Genomic DNA, 10108 nt, shown 5'->3' with positions numbered 1-10108 from the left:
CCCCTTCTAAATCCTAGTTGTAGTGGATTAAAAATCTTATTATGTTCCACAATCCACTCTATTCTATTCTTTATAAGAGTTTCGAGCATTTTGCCTACACATGAAGAAAGAGCTATTGGTCTAAAGTTTAACGGATTATTACAATCTTTATCTTTTTTGATTATAGGTAAAATTACTGATTGTTTCCACTGAACAGGAACTATACCCGTTCTAAGACTTTCATTGAAAAGTTGAATTAATAACAAAGATCCAACAACGGGAAGATTTTTTAACATTGAGTAGGAAATCTGATCCAAACCAGGAGCCGAGTCAGATTTAATTGAGAGGGAGTTCTGATACTCGTCGAGAGCAAATGGCGGTTCTAGGGCTTGAGGAGATCTAACCAATACTTTATTGACAGCGGAAAGGGGGGTTAAGCAACATAGAATTTCGTGGGATATAGGAGTAGAGGACAATTGTGTATATATTGAAGGTTTCGAAGCCGATACCTTAATAATTTTCTCCCACACAACTTTTAGAGGAGTGTTTCTATTTAATTTACTGCAAAATAGTCTGAAACTATTTTTACGTTTTGATTTTAGGAATTTTCTTGATTTGGCTATATTCTTTTTAGCCTCGATATAGTTTTCCATTGAGGGGATATTTTTAAATTTTTTTAAGGCAGACACTCTCGCAGAGACGACTTCAGCACATGAGTCATCCCACCATGGAATGTGGTATTTGGAATTATTAGGAGGGTGAAGCCAAGGTATTGTTTCATCAGCTACCGATGATATGGAGTTAGTAAAAAATTCGTAATCTTCCCTGGGAGAAGCTAAGAAAATGCTGTTTAAATTGTTATGATAAGTAGACCAATCAGCTTTCTTTAGATTTCTTCTTTTACATGAATGCGGGGGAGATTGAGGACATACACCTATCTGACATATTATGGGGAAGTGGTCACTAGTTCCAGTATCTGAAATAGTGGACCACTTGCCCACACTGGCTGCCACATCGACTGATGCCATTGTTAGATCTACTACCGACTTACTGCCTCCTGGGGCCACCAGTCTAGTTGGGGACCCATCATTGAGAAATACTAGCTCAAGTTCCTCCAAAGAATCAAAAATAATCCTACCATTGTGACTGTCTCTAGAACTACCCCATGCCTTATGATTACAATTTAGATCACCCATGATTAAAAATGGCTTATTAAGTAATTTAACAAGGGAAAACCAGTTGAATTTGGAGATAGAGTTGTCTTGTGGACAGTATATATTAAGAATATTCAAATTAAAGTTAAGGAGAAATGTGAGTTGGAATTGGATATCATGATTGAAGCCTGGATTGGCAATTTGAATTTCCCTATAATCAATATTATTTTTGATAAGAGTAATTAATCCGCCATAGCCATCCTCTCGATCTTTTCTGATTATTTGATACCCTCTACATCTTATAACATGTTGGTTTGAGAGCCAAGATTCGCTAATAAGGATTATATCTGGGTTAAGGTTTTTTATAAGGATTTTTAGATTGTCAGAATTAGTGTTATACGAACGTATATTCCACTGAATAATAGTTATCGGAGTGTTAGGATTCATTATAAAGAGTATGTTTGCTAGACCAAGGAGTCAAAAGATCTCGAATCCTCAGGCTCGAGATCCTCTATTCCCCTCCGACCCTGGTTTACATTTGTATTGAAAGGTGATACACTTTTGTTTATGCTAGTCTTTAGATCTGCCATATTGTAAGGAATGGAGTATGATTTTGAGTTTATTAAGTCCCCATTGAAGGTCATGACGAGCTCCCTGTGAGATTGGTTCAGCATAGACATGGCCTGATTGAAATCCAAATGAAGTTGGGATAAAGATTGTGAGTTAGTGATTTGAGAATCAGAGTGAGCAGGATTGAATTTTGAAGTCGAAGGCTCATTTATTCTTCTACCTGATGGATTAATAAGTAGTCTTTGGTGGGAGATTTTATCATAACCTGTATTTTCTTGTATTGAAGGTCTTCTTCTTTTTGGTGGAGATTGAGTGACTTGACTAAAAGGTTTTAAATATTGAGCTGAGGCTGCAGACCTCCTCTCCTGTGGTAAGATGCCATTAGAATTATTCTGATCGCTATGTAAGGGGGGGAAATCGTTTATGTTTAAAGATGAAATATTATGTATCCTAGGAACCTGCTGACTTGCCTCATAGAAAGATAGATTAGAAAAGGACATTAGATCCTTAATATCTTTTTGTCTGACTCTCTCTCTACAATTACGACTATTTGATTCATGGTCAGAAGATTTGCAGAAAATGCAATATTTTGTACACGTATTAGATGAAGAATCCTCATGAGAAGTTCCGCATCTAGCACATTTCTTTTTTCCTCTACATTGGTTCCTAGAATGGCCATAAAGTAAGCAATTTCCACATTGAAGAACAGGGCTGATGAATGGTGTGACCCTCATTGGTAGTTGATATATGGAAATTTCTTTAGGAATAGTTTTTCCTGAAAAAGTTATGCTAATAGTTCCCGTGGAGACAAATTCAACCTTTGAATCCACTTGTACTCTCCGGTTCATTCGCTTTACACTTAATATCTTACATAAAGCCAAGTTGGTTTCTGATGCCTCCTTTATTTCTTCCTCTGTGAATCTTTTATTAACTCCCCTTACTATACCCCTACAAGAAATCTGATGAAATGGAATGAACACGTCATACCCTAGGGCTTCCCAATCTTTCCTCACAACGAAATCGTTGGCTGCTTTTCTAGTGGCAAATAATACCCCTATCCTGTTTTTACCTTTACTACTGATTTTCGTGATGTCTTTAATTTTTAAAACAGAAATAGATTTAGCTATACTTAACACGTGGTAATCTCCAATATTTTTATCCTGACCCTGGACAAATACTTCATAAGGACCTATGTCGGTCTCCGAAAATAGTATTTGTTTTTTTCCTTTAAGACTTTTCTGAATAATTGGAGGTTGAGATTGACATTCATGTTGGTTGATTTTATTAGGAGAGTCAGGTGGTGGAGGAGGATCGGGAGGAACTTCTTCCTCCATCTTATGCGGCAGATTGACGAATTTAAAATCTATGCCAGTCGATGCAAATTAGAAATTAACCGGGAAATATAGATAGTTTTGGCCCTTACCCTTTGGATGAGTCGTCCGTTCACCTCGAACGATAATCACAGATTTGTCTATTTTAAGTTTTCTTCCAAAAAATCAAATGTCAAACACAACAAAATTCACAACAGATATTCACTGCGAAAAGAAGCCGAGGCTGTTCATCCCAGCGGACCTCGACTTCTTATCAACGATAAATAAAAAATTAACAAGAATTAACAACTGTTTTCACACTAAATTAGGTTTGATGAGGTTTTTTTAGCAAAAATTAAAAACTCAACTGTGACGTTTTCAACCCAAGATAATAATACAATACTTACATAAATTATGCCGGTCGCGGACGTTTCCCCAACTGTCATCAATACGACTAACTTCAGGCGTAACTCTGATACGAGAATTATAAAAAAATATGCATTGGAATCCAGATACCGTAATTTTTTGAGCATTATAAAGTGAGTACAAAGACATACATATTTATTTTTTTTTTTTGTAATTACAGCTTCAATTTACCGTACACTTCTCGTAGACTTTGCCGATAAGGTAGAGTCGTGTTGGGGAAACCTGGCGTGCCCAATTGGAATCAGCCTTTAGCGGATGTTTCCCCAGCACGACTCTACCTTATTGGCAGAGTATACGAGAAGTGTACAGTAAATTGAAGCTGTAATTACAAAGAAAGAAATATGTATGTCTTTGTACTCACTTTATCGTGCTTAACGAATTACGGGATCTGGATTTCAATGCATATATTTTTTTATAGTTCTCGTATCACAGTTACGCGTGAAGTTAGTCGTATTGATGACAGTTGGGGAAACGTCCGCGAGCCATAGAGGTATATATTAACATAGAGGGAGCCTACCTTCCGCGCTTCCTGACGACAAGATCTCATGGACTGGTTTGCTGCATCTCTTTCTAACACATTGTATCGAAAATCTATGATGACATTCAGTGTGATTATAGGCACGGAAACGGAGGACAACTGTAGCAGCTTTACTATGCGTAAGAGTGAAACAGCACTAATCCAAATAAAAAAGATGGTGTCGTCACTTCGCTCTGAATGATACTCTCTCTCATAGAGTTAAATATTAGCATAGAGAGAGTGTCATTCAGAGCGAAGTGACGACACCATCTTTTTTATTTGGATTAGTGCTGTTTCACTCTTACGCATAGTAAAGCTGCTACAGTTGTCCTCCTCTTTCGTGCCTATATTCACACTGAATGTCATTATAGATTCTCGATACAATAGAGAGTTATCAAGTAACTCTATGAGAATACGGTAACGTTATAAATAACATGTAAAGTATACAGGAAAATAGCGTTACCGTATTCTCCTAGGGTTACTTGATAACTCTCTAATGTGTTAGAAGGAGATGCAGCAAACCAGTCCATGAGATCTTGTCGTCAGGAAGCGCGGAAGCTAGGCTCCCTCTATGTTAATATATACCTCTATGCTCTCTCTATGCTAATAGGGCTTTTCATCGATTGTCATTTGTTTCGAGCTTCTGTCATGTGTCACATAATATTAAGATATCTACGTCATACGTCTTTGGTTTGTATTATTGTATATACCAATAACGTATGTCGTAGATATATTAATATTATGTGACACATGACAGAAGCTCGAAACAAATGACTGTGAATGAAAAGCCCTATATATAACTCTTAGAGCATGGAAAATTTTTTCTCTCTCTGGAGATCTAACACGCAATCTGTTTTTCGAACGAAAGTGAATCCTTATTTTAATACGGTTGGTTCTCATTGAGATTTGACATCACTTGTTTTATTAGTGATTTTTGTGCGATTTCTGAGTGAAAACTAGCAATTTTTTTAACTCTTTATAGTGGTGATGTGTTCGGCTTACGGTTGTAAAAGCGACAGCAGCAGGAAATAAGTGCGAATTACATTTTACAGGTAAATAAATATTTCTGTTATGTGTGCGTAGATGAAAATTCAATAAATACTCCTATATTCTTAGATATTGCCTCTTAAATGGTTAATAATTTGAAAATTAACACTTCAATGTACCTTATTACATAATTAAAATTACATGGTTAAGTTACAAAATGAGAAAAATTTACGTGTAAAATTAAAAGTAACCTAAAAAATCACCATTTTACCAGTGGTGTAGGTACGAAACGGTACGAAATAAATGAAATTATAAAATATATTGTGGCAACTTCGAAAATGGAATTAATAGCGTATATTGTTATTACATATTATTGAGTTTTTTTGTTGTTAAACATTTTATTGCTTGATTTTATTTTGTTTATATGTAAAAAAATTATTTAAGAGCACAGGCGCAAATATTTTACGGCTACCTCTACTTTTTCTTTTTTTACACGGCAAATTATATGTAGTAAAGTTTTCACTGGTATGGATACGTACATAAACATTCCTTGACAATGACATTGTCACCATTAACTTGAGATGACTTTTGAATGTTCTTGGATAACTGTTACTTGTATCATCGCTTTAATTATTAATTCAATTAATTAATATGATAATTTTTCACTAACTATGTATTCAGTGATTATAATAATTTATATACTATGCCATAAAAGATAATACTTAATCGAGAAAAGAGGAAAAGTGATTTTTTTAATATATTGTTACTATGGAACGCTTAGATAAATTTTGAATATCTTTAACAACAAAATGCTTATATCACAATATATATCCTGGTGTAGTCTCTGCTTGGGATCTTCCATAAATAATAAACAATAAATAACTTTTTATTAATGTCACGTCTTAAATTCTTTAGCCAATACACTATCAATATTATTTAATAAACAACTCAAGATAACGAGCGATACACAATTATTGGATCAAAGCTAGCCGTGCAAAAAATTACGTATGTCTTGTTTTAATCTGAATTTTTATCAATTAATTTTGATTAATGTTATAAAACATAAAAAATCAGTCAAAGCCTTTAACACACAACTTTAATCTAAAATAAAAAGAATTAACACAATTATAAGTAACAATAATAAATAAAATCAAACAGGATGCTGTATATGTCCACCACGAACATCTCTACATAACCTAACTTTTCTTGTTAAGTTGACGTGCACTGCAAAGTTGACGTAAACTGGAAAGTAGTATATCTGAATTAAGAACAGACATGCACTGTATATATCTATCTCTGTCGTTGACAGCCACCTATGGTGACAATAATTTTGGATCAAACGTTATTAGGTTTGTTCCAACACGACCGAGAACCGTCACGAAACGGTAACGCTCCTGCGCAGTAAAGAAAATCCGTTCCAACAAAAATATGATCGTCATCGGATCGTCCTTCCCACTGTTCCAACAAGAATTGTGATCTTTCGGTGACGGTTTCGTGATGATCATTTCAGTAATCGGGCAAATGCATAATGTGCTGGTTGGACTGGCTTGAGCACTAGGATTTAATTCTTTAAATTTTTTGAGCCTTTGATCGACTAAAAGCACACAAGCTGTCACCAACAAAAATGACAAATATATGATTACCGTCATGGGACGATAACTGGGCGATACAATTACGAACATGCGCACAACAAACGGTACAAGTAGTTTCGTGACGGTTTCTGGGCCGTCCAAAAGTTCATGTTGGAACAAACCTATTATTATTCCTAAAGCCGTGTCAAATATCTAAAATTGCCGCTGTCTTGTCAGCACATTCTGTTCGACTGAGTGCGTTGTACGACAAAGATAGCGAATATTCAATTTGGAAAATATTACCACTGACATGGTGTTCATTTTTTTCCAATAGGGCTTTTCATAGATTGTCATTTGTTTCGAGCTTCTGTCATGTGTCACATAATATTAATATATCTACGTCATACGTCTTTAGTTTGTATCATTGTTATATACCAATAACGTATGACGTAGATATATTAATATTAGGTCTGTTCCTTTGTTTTAAGTGTAACACTAGTTCTTGAAAAGTGTAAGAAAAGTGTAAAAGTGTTACACTTTCTTGTTTCTTTGTTTTTCTAGTGTTTACACTTTTTTTCACGATACACTCAACTTCTGTCGTAGAACGCGTACAACTCGTTTCTTTGAAATGCTGTAGGAAAAAAAGTGTAACACTTTTCTACACCTACCTCCGAGACGGTGGTGGATATTACACTCGTCCTGCGCAGTATCATCCAACCGGAGCCAGCTGTTTAGCCGTTAAATGTGTGTCTTTACAAAAAAGATCTATTTCTTTTTAGTTTAATTTAAACTAGATTTATAAATTGAAAAAACTAAAGTAGCTACAAGTTTTAATTTAATTTTGCTTAACCTCCGAGTGGCACTTTCCTGTAATTTTAAAATTATCACTTTTCAGTGATTTTTTTAATATGCTTTTATGTCCTTAAGTTCAACAAAGCATTTCCTTTAATTACAATTAAGCCAAAACATCGCAAATCCTGGGCCCTGGACTACTAAAGGTATCCAGTATCCGCATATCAGCCATGAATATGCGTTCACTACTCTACATCAAGAAATTTACTTTCCAATGGCTCTGTCACTGAATATATCAGCAAGTATAGGAAAACCTATTTAAAACTTATAAAATCAGCTAAAAAATCGTACTATCAAAATTGTCTGAGAAGCTCTAAAAGTGTTGCAAAAGAAACTTAGTCCATAATAAACGATCTTCGAAATAAAATTCACCCAGCTTAAACATTTTTCCTTTCAGACCCTGGAAATCTAAATGAATACTTTGTTAATGTGAGTAAAAATATAACATCAACAGCTTCGTGCAATTGTACTTGAGACACTGTGTCAGGTGAGGTGTTTGAAAATTTGAGTAACTTGATTCTGGGGTGTGAATTTCTAAAACTTTTAAGTGTGGTTTTTAACCGTTGAGAAAAATTATTTATTTAGTGTTGTGTTTATAATTTAATATATGTTTTAAAATGAGTTTTGTTTTATTTTTTGAGAAAAAATTAAAAATACAGCATACTTACAGTACTTTTTTTGAAATGCTATTTTCCAAAGTTTATAAAATTTCTTACGCTCGATTTTATATTAATAAAGTTAAAGTGGACTTTAAATTTAAAGTTTTCTTTAACTGTAACAATTGCTTTTTTTAAGGTAACACACACTTTAACTTTATTATGAAATCGAGCGTTAGTCAAAATTCTAAATGCTCAGTAAATAATAACAACAATTAGGTACTTGTATTGAAAACAACATATTTTGTAATTTGAAAAAAAAACAACATATTTGCAACATAGATAACAAAACAACATGCTTTGTTACGTATTTTAAAAAACTCTCCATCATGCATGCTCCATGAGAAAAGAAAATATAAAACTAATTTCATCCTTATTGTGTCTCAGATGGCGTAGCTACTTTTGCTATAACTACTCAATGCTTTGCTACTCTACCTACCTACATACAATTTGTATTGTTTTATCAAAAAACAAGCATTTACATACTCTGCAAATTGTATATTTTTTCTTTGCATTTTCATATGAAAAAACCGCGGTATTTATCTTGAACTTTTTTTGAACAAGGTGCAATACTTAGGTAATATTATTATTAATAAAACAAAGTATATTAAAATACAATGTTAAAAACTTTAATAATATTAGCAATATTTAAAAACTTCAATATATTATAGTATACATATTATGAATCAGTAGAAACGATTATATTTAAATTTGGTAAATTATAACTCCAATCGACCAGAGCACGACCACACAACCCAAAACACAAGTACGCAAATATGGTTGTGTGAAGCGTGGCTCGAAGCCGTGCAATTTACGAGACTCGCTCGATCTGTAGATCCTTGTGTCCTCATCTCGCCAATTAATGATTCTTTTGAGAAAGGTAAATTTCCAGAGTACCTAAAGACAGCTATCATTATTCCTCTTCATAAGGGTGGTGAAAATCTAATTCCTGCAAGTATATACCTATTGCATTACTACCGGTACTCCAAAATTATTGAGAGACTCATAAAAGCATGACTTATGTCCTTTCTTGTTAAAAACAACATTTTATTACAAAAGTTCGGCTTTTTAAATAATAAATGTACTGCTGATGCCATGTTTTCTGTACTACATGAGGTTTATCAAGCACTGAGCAATAATCTTCACACTGCCACTGTTTTTTGTGACTATGCCAAAGCTTTTGATTGTGTAAATCATGAAATTTTGATAAAAATAACTAAATTTCTATGGAATTCGAAGAATTTCTTTGAATTGGTTTCAATCTTACTTGGATAGTTGGAAACAACTGGTTAGAGCAAATAATACAGACTCTAGTCTCCAAAATATTGTATGTGGGGTCCTCTACAAACCACATGGTTCAATATCAGGTCCTCTACTTTTCCTTACGTTTATTAATGACATCCCTAGTTTAAAAATTAATGGAAAAAATTTTCTTTTTGCTGATGATACCAGTATTACTTGGAGCAACTCAAATATTGCTACTATACCTTCTGATCTACTCACGATAAAAACCTGGTCCGATTCTAATTTACCTTTTTTTAACATAAAACAGTAGCATTATCCTATACAGGAGCTCGTCAATCTTTACCTCTTAACACATTCACAGACACAACTGCATATGAAGCCACTTACTCCATAAGATGTGTCTACATCTAAAGTGTGTCTGTGAATGTGTTAATAACAGCCAGATCAGTATCGTTGATTCTGTAAAGTTTCTTGGTATTTTTTTTAGATAGCAATCTTAAGGGTTAAAAGGGTCTAAAGGGATAAACATTCACTGAAAGCGATATTATCTTTAATACCTGTGGTGCCTTCAACATTTAATGTCTGACTAAATTATTCTTTATAGGCAAAAAAATTTAAGGAATTTTGAATTAATTAGTTTTTAAATAAGTACATTTACCAGCAACAGTTGTAACGTAATTGTGTCAACTCGACAGTATTTAACTAGTTATTTGAATTTAATACCCTAGCTAGGGCATTATTTTTCAAAATAAATATTGAAAAATAACGCCCTAGGGCATTATAATATAACTGACTTCGAAATCATGTACAGTGGAACCTCGATTATCCGTCTCTCCATTAA

This window comes from Diabrotica virgifera, chromosome 1, assembly GCF_917563875.1.
Source record: "Diabrotica virgifera virgifera chromosome 1, PGI_DIABVI_V3a".
In the NCBI taxonomy this organism is placed as follows: Eukaryota; Metazoa; Arthropoda; class Insecta; order Coleoptera; family Chrysomelidae; genus Diabrotica; species Diabrotica virgifera.
This window is presented reverse-complemented; position numbering follows the sequence as displayed.